This window comes from Camarhynchus parvulus, chromosome 4A, assembly GCF_901933205.1.
Source record: "Camarhynchus parvulus chromosome 4A, STF_HiC, whole genome shotgun sequence".
NCBI lineage: Eukaryota > Metazoa > Chordata > Aves > Passeriformes > Thraupidae > Camarhynchus > Camarhynchus parvulus.
The window spans coordinates 3,608,607-3,623,562 of NC_044600.1; the positions used below are offsets into that span (position 1 = coordinate 3,608,607).

General features: G+C 38.7%; 1 protein-coding gene across 1 annotated transcript in view; it reads right to left on the reverse strand.

Annotated features, from left to right (window-relative positions):
* The window catches only part of KLHL4 (kelch like family member 4), a 75,241-nt gene extending 64,561 nt beyond the window's left edge, over positions 1-10,680 (reverse strand). The window contains exon 1 of the mRNA XM_030967889.1: positions 10,606-10,680. The gene's annotated coding sequence lies outside the window, so the exon portion shown is untranslated. The remainder of the gene's footprint in view (positions 1-10,605) is intronic.
* Between the last annotated feature and the right edge of the window lie 4,276 nt (positions 10,681-14,956).

Genomic DNA, 14,956 nt, shown 5'->3' on the forward strand with positions numbered 1-14,956 from the left:
AATAATATTTGGGTGTCACCCCAAAGGTGCTCTCCCATGTCCCACCCTGCTCTGCAGTCACTCCCTGCTTTGTGGGCTCAAACACAACAAGAACTATGAGCAGCCCAGCATAAAACAGATTAAAAAGAGTGTAAGAACACAAGGAAATGAGCAAGCCATACAATTCTATCTCATTTCAGACTGAATTTATTCAGTGAAAAGAGGAATTCACACCGCATTTCTCTGCGCAGAGCTATTGGTTTAACAACCAAAAAGCCACCAACCAAACACATGTTGAATTTTTGTATAAAAAATGCACCTTGTAGTACTGAAATCCCTGGGTGTAAGCCATGTACATCTTATAAATGCCCACTGGAAAAAAAGTAATTAGATCAAACATAAGGATTTATGCACAACCTCAATACTATACATTAAAGCAAGAAATGAGTCATATGTAACTTTAAAAAACCACAAAGCACAGCAAAGGAAATATCACAGATTTCTTTATTTTTTGAGATCATTCTCTCCTTGACTCCAGAAATAGCCTTTATATTTCATTTTCTAGTTATATTGACATTATCCCAGCCAAAAAACCTGAATGATATAGAAGGATGGCAAATGGAATAGCTTGGAGCCCTAATGGAAGAATTCCTGGGGTTTTTTTTTTTTTGCCTTTCAGCTGAGTTCAAAGATTAGTGCTGTAAGCACAGTTAAAATGTATCAAGTGGTAGAAAATTAATTATGAATGTACTTTAAGTAGAAGCTGTTAAACTTCAGCAGTTTTTAATATAGAACAAACAGCAATGAAAATTATTATCATTGTAGATGCTGACCAAAAGAAAGGCTTTTCAAGGACCCCAAAGGAGTCGTGGCTGTGACACATTTATGTGGGTTTGTCTGAGAAAATGAGAGCCTTTTCTTGTTTCTCAGGAATAGAAACCCTTGGGCCCCCACAGAGCTAAAAACAGACAGGATTTTAGGGGCAGTGTTCTTACCCTGAGAGTTTTTGAAGTTAAATTTAGTTTTTAGCTTAGTTTCTGAGCATCATCTGTGGTTTATATGCTAGTCAGCCTTGATCAAACCCCTTAGGGCTAAGATTTTATTGATCTTCCTGACAGATGTCCTGTACTCTAGGGTGAATTGCTGCTTAAGCAATAAATACTTTTAAAAATATATTCCCCACAGTCAGGGAAGAGTGATTAAGACAAAAAAGCTCGACAGCTATTGTCAGAATTTGCAAGCATTTGTTGCTATGGCTGTAATTAAAATCCTGAAAGCAAATCAAGCTTTTAGGCCAACTTGTGCCATCCATAAAAAAAAACAAATACCAATTTATTCCCAAAAATTGTCTTCAGCACATTTTGTTGTTTATCAAAACAAATACTCGTGTAAGTACTGTCTTGATTTTGTTAATTATATTCCCACCAATACACCAGAGACTATGCTTTCAGAATATTAATTTCTTTATGTAAATTAGGAAGGGGGGTTCGAAATAATGCTGCTGTTGCAAACCATTTATCTGTTCTGTGGTGTAAAGAGCTCCAATTTCAGCTGATTGCAGGATGATAATTGTGGTTACTGTTGCCATTAGATTTTTTAGAAGGGAATAGGGTTTGTAGCTTGTGGCTTGCAGGGCTGGTATTTTCAAATGGAAGATTTTTGTATGGACTTTGTTCAAGAAATACTTAAAATTTCCAGTCAGAAGCAATTCCCATTCTGGCTTCCAGCAGCCCTGTGCTCACAGGACTTATTATTGTGCTTGTCATGCCATTTCCCATTCACCAGACAAAAAGCTTTTAGATTTTTTCATACCAAGATGGAGAGGTGACAAAAATATGGTCCAGGAACAGGTTTTTGCTCTCTGATAAATAGTTTTTATTCCAACGCTGGGGCTCTCTGTGGGCATTCATCTCATGGGCATATGGGCTGGCATTTATTTAGCCCATCAAATTTGCAACAGCGAGGGAACTACTCCAAGACCAAAGGTGAATGGTGCACAATAGCTTGTAGAGAAGACGTTTGCCAGGTTTGGACTTTGTTCCAACACAGTGCTGAGGTTTGTTGTATAAAATTTTGGGGCAAATTCTGTCCAATTAAACTTTTGGGTTTCAAGTGTCAATATTACGGATCAGTGCCATCAGTTCAGGAATAACTTTATGAGGCAGGAAGGAGAAAATTCTCCCAACCAAGCTGGCAGGAATCTGTGGTGGAGCCTTTAGGGAGAAGGCTACAATGGCCAATTTTGGGCAATAATGAGTGTAAGAAAGGAGCACAAGGAAAGGAGCTGCTGCACAGGGATGCATCTCTTTGGCCGGGCTGGGGGAGGCACAGAACCCTGCCAGCTCCACACAGGCAGGAGCCTTTTTGGGCAAAAAGGTCCCCAAGGGGCAGGATGAGGTTAAGGCTGGTTTTGTACCCCTCACATCCTTTGCTGAGGGCACAGCTGGGCTGTGTTTACAGCTGAAGGTTGGGTTTGTTATCCCAGCCAGGAGCTGCTCCCAGCCTGGTGTGCTCACATTGGGCACATTGGGTGAACTCAGCAGAACTGAGGTTTAAATTCTGTAATCAACTCTCTGAGCAAGCAGGGATGGGATGAGTGGGACCATGGGACATCCAGAAATGGTTTCACAAATGTGCTGCCATGTCCTGGATCTGCCTTGTGTGCCACAAAGACATCAGATTTTTTGTTTCTAAACAATCAGTTTTGCAAACCCTTTAAACATCAGCTAGCCCTTTTCCTGTTACTGCACAATACTTATAACAAACCCACTGGTACCTCTTAAAATACAGTTATAACATTTATAAATCTATTGTGACAGTGTTCCTACTGTTCCTCAGTAGCAACAGTACCGGGAGTAAATTAAAATGCTGAAGGAAAAATTAACTGAAGGAGCAGATGAACCAAGCAGATGAAAGACAAGTAATTATTTCTTATCTAGGAAATATTTCTTCAAACAAAATAGATTTGAAAGCATTACTGAGATGTTTAGATGGGGAGAAAATGGTTCCTTAAATTCTTATTTTCTGGATTTTCAAATAAGGCCTCCAACTGTTTGATTCCTCTTGGAAGCTAATTCTCTTTCAGCAATTCAGTAAGGGATACCAGCAAAATCATTTTCAGTGCCTATTTAAGCAATACAGGACTTAAATCTTTATGAAGATGTTTCCAAAACCAAACTATAACAAGGAAGTAAACTCCATATAAAATCTATTCCTTCTGCTTCTGTCTTCTGGTGAATAAGAAAACTCAGTCATATTTTTATCATTTTTCAGTTGCTGTAACTTTTGTCTGACTTTGAATGCATTGAGCTAATGCCTTAACAAAACAGTTTTAGGATGAGAATAACTATCCAGGATCCAGGGATAATTGTTCCCAACTTGCTGTTAAAGCATTCAGTGACTTTAGTAGTGACATCATGGCATGTCTTATGAATTCAAACCCTTGTCTAGGAGGAGATTCTATGTTGCTAGAAATGGAAATGGAGACATAGTAGTTTTATTCCCTATGCTTTCCAGTTTTACCAGTTCTGTCCAGTTCCTGTTCAGTCAATCTGTGCAAGTCTTGAAGATGTTTGTCACCAAATAAATGAGATCCAGTCCTTTGTGTAGTTAGAGATCTCAACTTGTGCACAGCTTTTCTGGGGCATTAAAGTCACGTTCAAAAATTATTTGAAGTTGGTGTATTAAAAAATATCTGTCATCAAACTATATCAGCAACACTGAATTCATTTCCATGGCCTTTTTTCCTGACCTTCTCAAATAATACTCCAGAATGCATTAGGATTTAAAGGAACTCAGCTTTAAGCTTTTTGTGGTCACGTGTTTACTATTTTTAGACAAATATTCAAGTTAGGCTTCAGAACTTAATTTCTGAAATAAGTTATTTGAAGCATGACCTGAGTTTACTTCCATGTATGAATATTATATGAAAGGATTAGGACTAGCTTTTGGAAAGCAATCCCAGTTCTCTTACAAGACACCATTCCTTTTCTCAGGCAGCTTTGATCTGCTATTCTTTAAAACCAGGCAGATTTTCCTTTATTTAGTAGAGGTTTTGTACTGGATATCTGCTTAAGAAATAAGTGATATATTCAAATTCTTAATTAACACTTAGTGAAAGGCTCTAATCCATACAAGATGAATAAACATCCAAATATGAATAACTTAGAATAACTCATAATAATAATAACTAAGAATAACTGAGTAAAAGATGAATAATAAAAGCTGCCCTGCAAACGATAAAAATATTGCTGTCAGCAAAGAAACAGAATTTCTGAAAAAGTACTGAAACCATGTTTCAGAAAAAGCCTCCAGACATATTCTAGGGTTACGTAAGAATTACTTCTTGTGTCTTTTCTACCTCTGTTCAACTTTAGAGTGGTTCTTGCTCCCAAGGCTGTCCCAGTTCACAGCTCATTGACATGCAGTTCAACCACACCAGATGTTTACTGTGGTCAGGGGCCTGTAAAAGTGTCAAAGGTGCAGAAAATGTGGGGTTTCTGCCCTGGCTCCACTCCTCTGCCAACTGCTTGTCCCCACTGAGGAGCAGCTAGAAAGGAGGAAGGGTTTTGCAGGGCTGATGGAGAGGATGAGGCAGGAAAGCAGAGAAAGGCTGGGAATTGAAAGGTGTGACAGCAGCCCAGCCTTGGGGAAAGGGCGTCCTGAGGGATTTGGGATGACAAAGTTCTGAGCCAGTGGAGGGGAAAGAGTTTGTGTAAAGGCTGAAAGAAGAGCAGTCTGTGGAACTTGAGAAAAAATGAAATCGTTTAAGCTGTTAGGGAAAAAGAAATAAATAGATGCATTCTTATGATTTTCACCCCACAAGGCAATGGAACACCTTTAACCCAAGCCCCACTGAGCAGTCATGTACAGAAAACAAAACAAAAAACCCCACTTTTTTTCCATTTGACTTATTGACAGATGGATCAAGTCAACATTCAAAAGTGACATATGGAAAAACTTCTAACTTTTTAAAGAGATACTTCTTCATGATGCCTTCCAAAACAAGAATGGAAATCAGGAGAGGATCTAATCATATTTCACATTACTTGCAGAGTTCTCCTCACAGGTGCAAAAGTTCTTACAGCCACCACAGATTATTTATTTGCTGGGGGTTATCTGCTCTGCTCTGCACCATTACTTCTGCCTATCAATGCTTTCTGACCTGAGCACACATTTTGCTTGCTGGATTACAGGAGCAGCTTCAATCCCCTCCTGGTATCTCCAGAGGCTCCCTGTGTGCGATATCAGCTCTCACAAGCTGATAACAGTGTCACAAATTCTTTCCCATTTTGATGTAGTGTAATACAAGCTGTTGTACAAGTCTTCATGTCTCAAGCTTTTTGATACAGTACATTTATTTTGTAATTCTGAGAGTTCTCAGACACCAAAATGAACCAGACAAGTGTTGACAGCATGAACAGTAGGCACAGGGGAAAAAAAGCAAAAACTGGAACTGAGAATATAGGAATTGTAATTACAGTTTTAAGTATTGGATTTTAAAAAACATTTTTATAAAGTTAAGATCATTAAATCCCTTAAACTAAAAGCTGGAATATTATCTGCACTGCAATTTGCCTTTTTCTTTGAATTTTGCTGGGTTTGGGAGGCATTGGCATTCCTTTGTACCTCACCCTGTCAGGCAGCAAAGCCACACCAAATCGTCGTGGGCCAACGTGTCTGTGGCAGTCACAAATTGCTTTGTTCCCCAAAATGCATGGCCTGAGGTAGTTCAAGGAACAGGGAGAACATTTCCTTCTGCTAGAATCTTCTATCAGCCTTTTCAGCCCACATCCAGTGTGATATTTTCAAGCTGCTTTCTCCATTACTGCCAGAGCAGACTCTGTGTGTCTGGATCACTCATGAGCAGACACAATTCTCTATTCCTCATGTGATCTCACACTGCTTCCTCCAGAGGACTGCAAAGCACGTAGACTGTTGGTTCCCAATGCTTATGCTTGGGAAAGTACAAATAGATAGAAAAAGAATACTTCAATCTTTTTATAGGAAGAATGCTTTTCCTAATTTTGGTAAATGTGTGCCAATGATTGGTAAATGTTACTAATTGAAAATCTGATATGGAAGTATTTACTGGGGTATCATCTTTCTGCTCTTATTGCATAAATCTTATCTGATTTTATTAAAATTTAATTTTAACTACCATTTCATAGTTGCTACTGCCTCTGACAGGAAGGGTGGGCTAGATGGGCTGGGACCTTCAGAGGATGTCCCCGGCCTGAATTATTCCATGATTCTAAACTGTCACAGGTGTAATTGCAAAATCCCTGAAATAGATTATGAAAATCCAGGTTTACCCCAAGAAAAAGGCCCCACAGAATTGCTGCAGTTAATGGGGTTTATCCATTTCTCAATGACTTTTGAATCCACCTATTCATGAATATTGGCATCACTTAACAGTAAAACTTACAAAGAGCCTCAAAAGTGCTGTAACCTTTAATCATGCTTTATTTACTGGTTTTATTCGTATTGATCCAGCCATCTTTAAATGGAGTTAGAGAGTAAAACCATCTCACTGCTCATTTCAGAGGGTAAGCCAGCTCTGAGATTTCTCAGCTCTCTGAGATTTCCTGGAGCTCCAGCAGAACCGAGCAGCCGGCTGCCTTGAGAAGCTGCCTTTTTTCCTGGTGCATATTTTTGCAGGTTATTTTTAGTGCAGTTATTTGTGGTGAGCACTCCAGAGCGTTTGGGAGAAGGTGCTGAGCTGCATTTGCATGCAGGGAGCAGCGACAGCTCTGGCCAGGCTGTGCTGCTGTGGCAGATGTGTGTCCATGGGCTGTGGGAGGGGAGGGACAGAAATTCCAGCTCCTCCATCCCACTGACCTTGCTCAGCCCTGTCTGCATCATGTTATCCCAACCATCAGACTCTTGGGTGGGGTTGTAAATAGAATATGACACACAGACTCTGATGGAGCTGATCTCCCCTTCTGGGTATTTACACTCCAGTCTGTGGGCTAAATTTGGGGACCTTTCTGTCTAAAAATTCTCTGCAGAGGATACACAGTGAGGGAGAGGAAGAAAACCATCACCAAAACTCCTCCAGGGGATGGTGTTCCTTGATATTATTATTCCTTGGACATTTTCCATGTAATTTATAGTATCTTCAGCTACCTAATGGAACAGAACTGACACTGTCTTAATATTTGACAAGCTAATTATCCCACATGTAGTAAACAAGGTTTTATGTAAAGTCTTCACATTTTCTTAAGTGAAACAGAAGCAGACAGCCCTGTTCCTTTTCTGAGCAAAACATTCAAGTGTTGCACACTTCACATTATGCAGTTTTATTTTTGATGTTGTAGTCAAGTAATTAGATCCTGCCTTATCTGGTTGACTTGAAGACTCATTGCATCAACCTTTTGAGTACTGCTCCTGAACATGTAGTGGCCATAAGGAATTTTTTATCCAGGTATGTTCTGTGGCCAAGTGGGTAATGCAAACTCTTCAAAATAATTCATAAATTTATCATAATTTCATAATATCTATATATGCTCACATATATATGTATTAGATAAAGATGACTCACCTTTTCTGCAGCCCACAGTAAGTTGGTGTTTGTTCTCTAAAATGGGCATCTGTGGATTAAGCTGTTTCACATATCCTGGCACCACTGCCTTTTTTATCTTCTGTATTTACACAGAGTATGTCTGACCCCATATAGCCTGAAATCAATTATGTCTCATCAGAAGAGACAGAGAGTTAAGGAACCTTGCTTTGTGAGGCTGCAGCTATGTTAACAAGCAGTTTCCAAATGGAAAATGATCAATTCCTCAAAAGTTATTAGTTCTTGTTTTCCTGCCCCAGAATATGCTCCTGTGAGTACAGAATACTTATTAGACATGGTTTGTAGAAATCCTACTTAAAATGATGCATTGTCTTGCTCTGTGCAGAGTTTTCTGAGGGGTATTTTTTCTTTGGTAAGTTTTTGACAAGGTGAGTGAAGGCAATATGTTCTTATTGCAGTCTGAAATTGTTCAGATTTTAACAAAAATAGTTAAATCTCTCGATTCTAGGATTACAAAGCAATAAATATATTGGCTGTTTTTCCATAGATGGCACAATATGTCTACCAACACTTAATGGCAGAAATCATGAACTGCTTAAAAAAAATTAAAATAACCAGACAGGTTGTTCTACAAGTGAATCTAAATCTTCTAGATATCCATGCAATATTTACAGGAAGAGCAAGAGGATTGCAAACTTCCTCCTCCCTGTGATATTCCCACATTTATTCTCCAAATGTGCTCCAATGGGGATCAGCTCTACTGCATAAGCAAATTAGGCAAAAGCTGTGCTTTTTATTGGTGCTGCCAGCAAGGTGGTGGAGGTTTTTGGAATGAACTCTCCTAAAGAAATCTCTCTGGATCTGATCTCTCACTTCGTGCAGGCGTATGCACAGTCAGCTGTCATCACTACCTACAGAGCTTTAGTGCTTTAAAAAAGGGTAGAACTATCTAATTATAGAGAAAAGTCATGAATCTCGGAAGTAATTGCATTATTTTCTTCGTGTATTCACCTTCTCCCTGTTTTAACTCCTTCTTTGCTGCCAAGCCACTTGACTTACCCAATAAAAATAAAAAGCACAGTATGAAAATTGCTTCAGCATCCTTTCCATTCATCCTTTCCATTCACAACAGAGCTGTGCTCTGTTGGCATCACCTGCTGAATCTGAGCTATGAGCAGCCCTTGAGGCAGTGTGAGCTCTCCAGTCTTGTCTCTGCACCCCAGGGGCAGCTGTGGGGTGCCCTGCTCCGTTGTGCCCTCAGCTTTCTTCCCAAGGAGCTGGAAATGCAGCCAGGGCAGGGCTCTGGCAGCCCCAGGGGTGCAGTGGGGCTCTCAGCTCTGCTCTGAGCTGCCTCAGGATGGGTTTAACAAAACTCATCCCAGAGCCAGGAGTGCCCAGCCCAGCACGGAGCATCTGCTCCTGGTGGGATCTCTGTGTGCCCAGAGCTCCAGCCACACACAGCTGGGACCCCTCCTGGTCCCCCCAGTGCTGCAGAGGGAAGCACAATCAATTACAGCAATAAAAACAAAGCCAAGAATGTCTTCATCACTGAGAATATCTTTAGTGCTTTCTGATCCCATCTCCCCACTAATCTGTGTCATTGCTTTGTCCTTTTTTCAGCCAATCTAAGTTGAAACTCCTCCTGCACTTGTGCCCTGCTTTTCAGTTCTGTTGCCTCTTGCTATTTTACTGTCAAGTTTCTCTGCATCAGCCACAGTCATTTTATCATTCTTGTTGTTATCAAGCTTTATGAATGAGATACCTTTAACCTGTTTTTTCCTCGCTGAGGAGATGCTTTGTAAGATCCACTTCCTCTGCTCATTTACAATAAACTAAAGCCTACTTCAGAGATGTGGTAAGCACTGAGCACACCATCTAGTGCAATCCTTTTGGATGAAGTCATTTATTTATCTACATTATAAATTAAGGAAGTGGTGAGGAACACATGGTTCTGTAGTTTAAAACAGAAAGTAGTGTGAGGGTAAAGATATGGAGAGTGAACAATGGAGACAGGAGAGCAGACAGACACACACAAGCACCCAGTTGAGTGCAAGATTGCAATCATGCTGATTATTTTCCCCCTGTGCTTCTTCTTCCTGGCTTGCTTTTTTTTTTTTTCTTGTATGCTCTTGATACCGTCCATTGTAGGAGAAATTCACTTTGCCTGGCTTCATGAGCCTTCTGAGTGCCATTCACAACAGAGACTCAAATTTGCTTGTTCTAAATCACCCTCTGGAGGGGCCTCTCTCCTCTGCTGAAGCACCTAGAGAGCATTGTTTCATATTATTGGTATCTGGAATTAGTGTGAATCTTCCATATAATGTACTTCTCTCTCTTTCCTGCTGTGTTTTCAGAAAAGTATGGAAAGCATTTGTCAAACCTGGGGAATTGCTACGATTTCAGTAATATTTTGTTGAATAGGAGCTCAAGGATACTGGAATTCAAAAGATAATGCAACACTTATTGCAGCAGTTATGTTTTCTAATATTATTTTCTTTACCTTTGAGAAAGTTGTTTGGGGATTTTTGAATCAATGGGGAGAACATAAGATATGGCTGAAGGAAGGATTGTTATTGTTAGCACATCCCCTTGTGTAAGGATTTATTGTTCTGTTCAATTGAGCAATATGATTATCATAAAAACATCAAAAATAAAACTTTAAGCATCTATTTTGTCTTCACTGATACAAGCACCTTTATTACCAGTAATGAGGGCATACTTGAGATTTGGTGCCTGCAGAGCTGAGCATTTCAAGGTTAAAAACGCAGAGTTCCGATCACCATCTCTTTTTCTATCCGTCATGGTTGTATTTGAGGAGTTTCCTCGCTGCTCCCAAAAGCACTGCTCCACCCCTTGTCCCACTCAGAGGTGGCACCCTCCCAGAGCTGCGCTCTGTCCCTCTGACATTCCCAAAAGATTTTGGCTGAATGGTTGGCATTTCTGAGCAGGCTGTACAGAGCCCAAAGCCAACAGTCACAGCATTTCTGAGATCTATTGTTTCCGTGATAAGCTCACGACTTTCCTATGAGTTACTCCAAAGGCTCAAATAATAAACATGCAAATGATGTGTCAAGATAAGACCCAAATTAAGCTTTTTATCCTACCTTGAAGAAGCTCGAATTGGAAGTAGCCAACTTTCAGATAATGGCACAATGCTGCGAGAGGCTCCTGACTTGTGGAAGGCTTTAAAACAACAGAACAGGCAGCACACGGGGCTGTTTTCTCACATTTCAGTGACAGATTATTTCAGAGAACTCTCTAGCCCATTTCCTATTTCCTTTGCCCTTGGCCTGCTAAGTAATATTTGCATTTTTCCCTACAACATATCTCCTCTCTGGACGGAAGCTCCTGATAAATGTTTTCCGCTGAACTTCCCTCAGCATCCACATTAAACAAACGCCTTTGCCAGGGACCATTTCCTGAGGCCTCCTCCACTTTCTGCTGCTGGACAAGGTCCACCTTGTCTCTGCCCAGTGCCACACCATGGAACTTGGGATTGCAGGACATTCCCAGTCTTTAAATGTCAGTATCTCATAAATCGTGCCAGAAAATCTCTCCAGAAATCAAAATTCTCATTGAAATTATAGAAATATTTCCTGCAGGATAATTGCAAAATGAAGAACCAATTCTGGAGAGTTAGAGCCAGGAAGTAACAATTCTGGAGAGTTAGAACTAGACTTGGAAGGGTTTTACGAGTTAAGTTGTCCTTGAAGGAGCAAGAAAGAGGTACAAAATTATGTATTTTATGCCCTGCTGTTGGTAGGTGATTAGAATCAAAGCAGAGCAGAGAACACACCAAGATGAATTATAGTGAGACTCTTTCACAGCAGCTTTCATTTGTTTTACAGAATAATATTCAGCAATATACCTCTTCCAGCCTGCTACAACCTTTTTGTGTTTTCCATTTTCCTCTGAGTCAAAGGTTTTAATAACTTTTCAGTTGTAACAGTTAAGATTCAGGTATTTTTGTACACATCTAAGCGGCAGCTAATGATTCATTAGAGTTTTACTGTGAAAATGAAGTTGCTAAGCTACATTCATGTTGCAATTAATTTCAAATTTAAAAATGTCTTAAAGCAATCCTTTCAAGATAGCATATAAAAGGTTGCCCTTTAAGATGGCACAGAAAAATTTCATATCTTAAATTTCTCTTCAAAATATATTTTATAAATAATCCTAAGGTAGATCTGGTCTCTACTATAATATTCACCCAAAAGGCCTATCTTCAAAAGTTGTTTTTTTCTAAAAATAAAGTAATACCTCCAAAGTAACTTTTTTTCTTGTCCTAAATTTCTCTTTTGCTAAAAACTGCAAGCAAATGCAAATCTCTTCAATGTATTTCTCCATGTATTGCACAAGTATTGGAGTGTCTCAATGAATTTGATTATACAACTTGAACCATTTTTCCCTACAGAAAAAGATATCAAACATATTCACTTTTAAATGTGCTCCTTGAGTGCATTTTTCATTGAAGGGTTTTACAAAGAATTACCCCCAGTGTAATGTACTTTAGCTCGTGTACTGATGCCCATATTCCCTCAAAGTCTTGTGAAAACTGATAAAAAAAATATGTAGTGCTGGCTTAGCAAGAATAATTTTTAAATCTCGGTAATTTATCTTGAGAGACTCCACGATCAATATCATACAGCACTGTGAGCCTGCTGCTTTATTATCCTTTTTAGCCAAGTGTGGAGAGATAAAGCATTGATTTTTGTTTGCTGTGTGTGCTGTAAAAACAAAGGAGAAATGTCATTTTTGAATGCCAAGGTTATATGAGTATGGTTTTATTGATTTTCAATTAAATAAAAGTTATGTAAGGCAAGAGTTGACACTGCTTTGGGGAAAAAATAAATGCCATTGAAATAAATTTTAAAAAAGCCAAGCAATACCTTGGAAAATAATTTATGGCAAATTCATCTCCCCAGCTGAGCTTTCAAAAATTGTTTTGCCATTGGATTCAGGGTAGATAATACTGCACAAACTTTAAATAAGAGAGGATTGACAATATGAAAAAAGAACAGTACAGTTCTTTATTTTAGAGATTTCCTACTTTTGGGGTTTTTTATTGTGATGACCCAATGCATTACAACTGACTTCTCTAGGAAAAAAAAAACTGAGATATTTCATATTTTCTCTACTCTATTTTTCCCTATTATTAATAATTTATTCAATTTTTTTTATTTGCTCAGTAAAGTAAATTTTATTCATTCAGAAAGGCCATTTGTTTAAATCTGTGGTGTCTTGTAGGACTGAGCTGTTGAATTTTAACACAGGAGGAAGGAAGCCACCTGCTGCTGAGAGATAGAAAATAGAGTTCTGCTGAAAAGGCTGTATGGCAGGGGCAGCCTTTAATTAGAGATAAATGTGCAGGAGAAAATCCATATTTAAATGCATTTGGAATTGAATTTGTTACCCCTGGGCTACAGGAACACTGTGGTTTGATGTGCTCTTCAAGCACAACCGTGCACTGAACTGCACTCAGACCTTAACCTTTAAAAAACAGGAAGGATTTTTAGGGACCTTTAGTTCTGAATTTATATTTTCCTCCCTTTCTCTTTAACTGTGCACTCCAGAAATGTCACACACATTTAAATTACTAGTGAGGAGTTTCTGTAATCCCAAAATGCCAAGAATTTAGCTGCTTTTACTATGAAAGTGTTGTAAAACTTCAAGAATTGGAAATGAGGGTGGAGATTCTAAAATATATCATTTTATATAGTTTCCATAGATAGTTATACATATATAGATACTATTTAGAGATCCTCAAATTCTCAATTTCTTGCATATTTTTATAAATGCATGAAGTAAGAAACCTTTGTAGAAATGCTCAAATAGGCAGATTTGAGAAGTCAGACACAATAACCCCAAACCTGTTCATCTCTTTCACGTTTTGCTGACCATATGCTTTCTGCCCAGCAAATTCTGGTCATCTCCTGAGTTTTTCAAAGTAGCTCACAAGTTATTGTATTTCTTGCCTGCATGGTGATCAAAAACCCTCAGTGTGCCAGCTGGGTGGAATTAGCATCTGCCATCTGTCCTCAGTGGGATCTTTATCATGGGGGAAAGAATTCCTGTGTATGCTTTGGCAAATACAATAGGATTTCATTTCCTTTTAGCAGTTCTTGGGAGCAGGAGAACCCAAAAGGTATCAGGAATGTGGAAAAGCAACTCAAGATAATCAGTGAATAGAGAACAGGGTATATTTTTAATGTTTAGGTTGTCTCTTTTGTTGAAACACTAAATGAAAATTTTATCTTGGCAAATTATCAGAACTGTCCTGTCATGAAATAATTCTCTGCAAATTGTTTCCTGTTATTTCCCATGTTGTTATTCTGAAACATTTATAAATTGCTCCATCACCTTGGCATAGGTAATCAAAAACTTATTTCCCCAAGTGGTTTTTTTAACCTTGGGTAAATTTTTACATGTCCATCAAAAATGATGAAAATTTGAAAAGAATAGAATCCCTTTCTGCTGACAATCACTTTATTCTGCAAGGCCATGCAAGTGTAAGAATGTTTGAATGAGGACTTGAGTTATAAGTGACATAAGGCAATGGGGGAGAATTGCAGAGAGGGAAAAACTGAAGTTTCAAAACAGCTTGAAGAGGAAGGAGATTAATTTTTAGACAAAGGGCAGGGTGAAAGTATTGTGTTGTATGCAGGAAATGGCTTCCTTGTGTCTTGCTACTGTTATTATATCAGTCTTACATTGACAAAAATGAATCTTTTTGTATCACTATTAATAAATAATTTATTATTTATTATCATAATAAATGATTTATTAATAAATAATTAATAAATTAATTAGGTTCGAAGGTACACCTGCCATCAGTTTTCTGTGCAATCAGAGTGACTTACTGGGTTGTAAATTTTGTTTATCTGTGAAAGAGGCACATCTGTAGAGGTGAAGGGTTTACAGATTCCAGGTTACCTTTTTCTCTGCAAATAAGATCACTTCTGAAACATTAATAGTAATTGGAAAATTGGATCTCTTTTGGATCTCCAAACCTTACTGAGTTTTGTATTTAAGGGACAAGACCAGGTTAAATCTGTAGTGGTTGGAACCTGATTTGCTTTTCATTCTCAGTGTGAGGCAGAGCTGTGTGATGGCCCTTGTTGCCTTTTACATGGGTTTGGTGTTTTAGAACACTGGAAACATTGGGAAGCAGACAGCACGATGAGCTCTTTCCTGAATTTGCATTTCCAGAAGTCCATAGCTCACAATTCTTTTTAGAATAAATGTTCTAGAAGTGTGGGGGCTGTCACACTGCAGTGTGAACAAGCTTTGGTTATAAAGGTGCTATGACTTTTAACTAAAAATAATATTCTGGGAGTTCCCAGAATCAAAGAATAAAAAGCAGAAAGTTCTAAAATACCAAGTTCCTGCAATGTGAAAAATTAATTGTTTCTACAACAGCACGTCTGGCTAAGCTGCCATGGCAACAATTGCAAA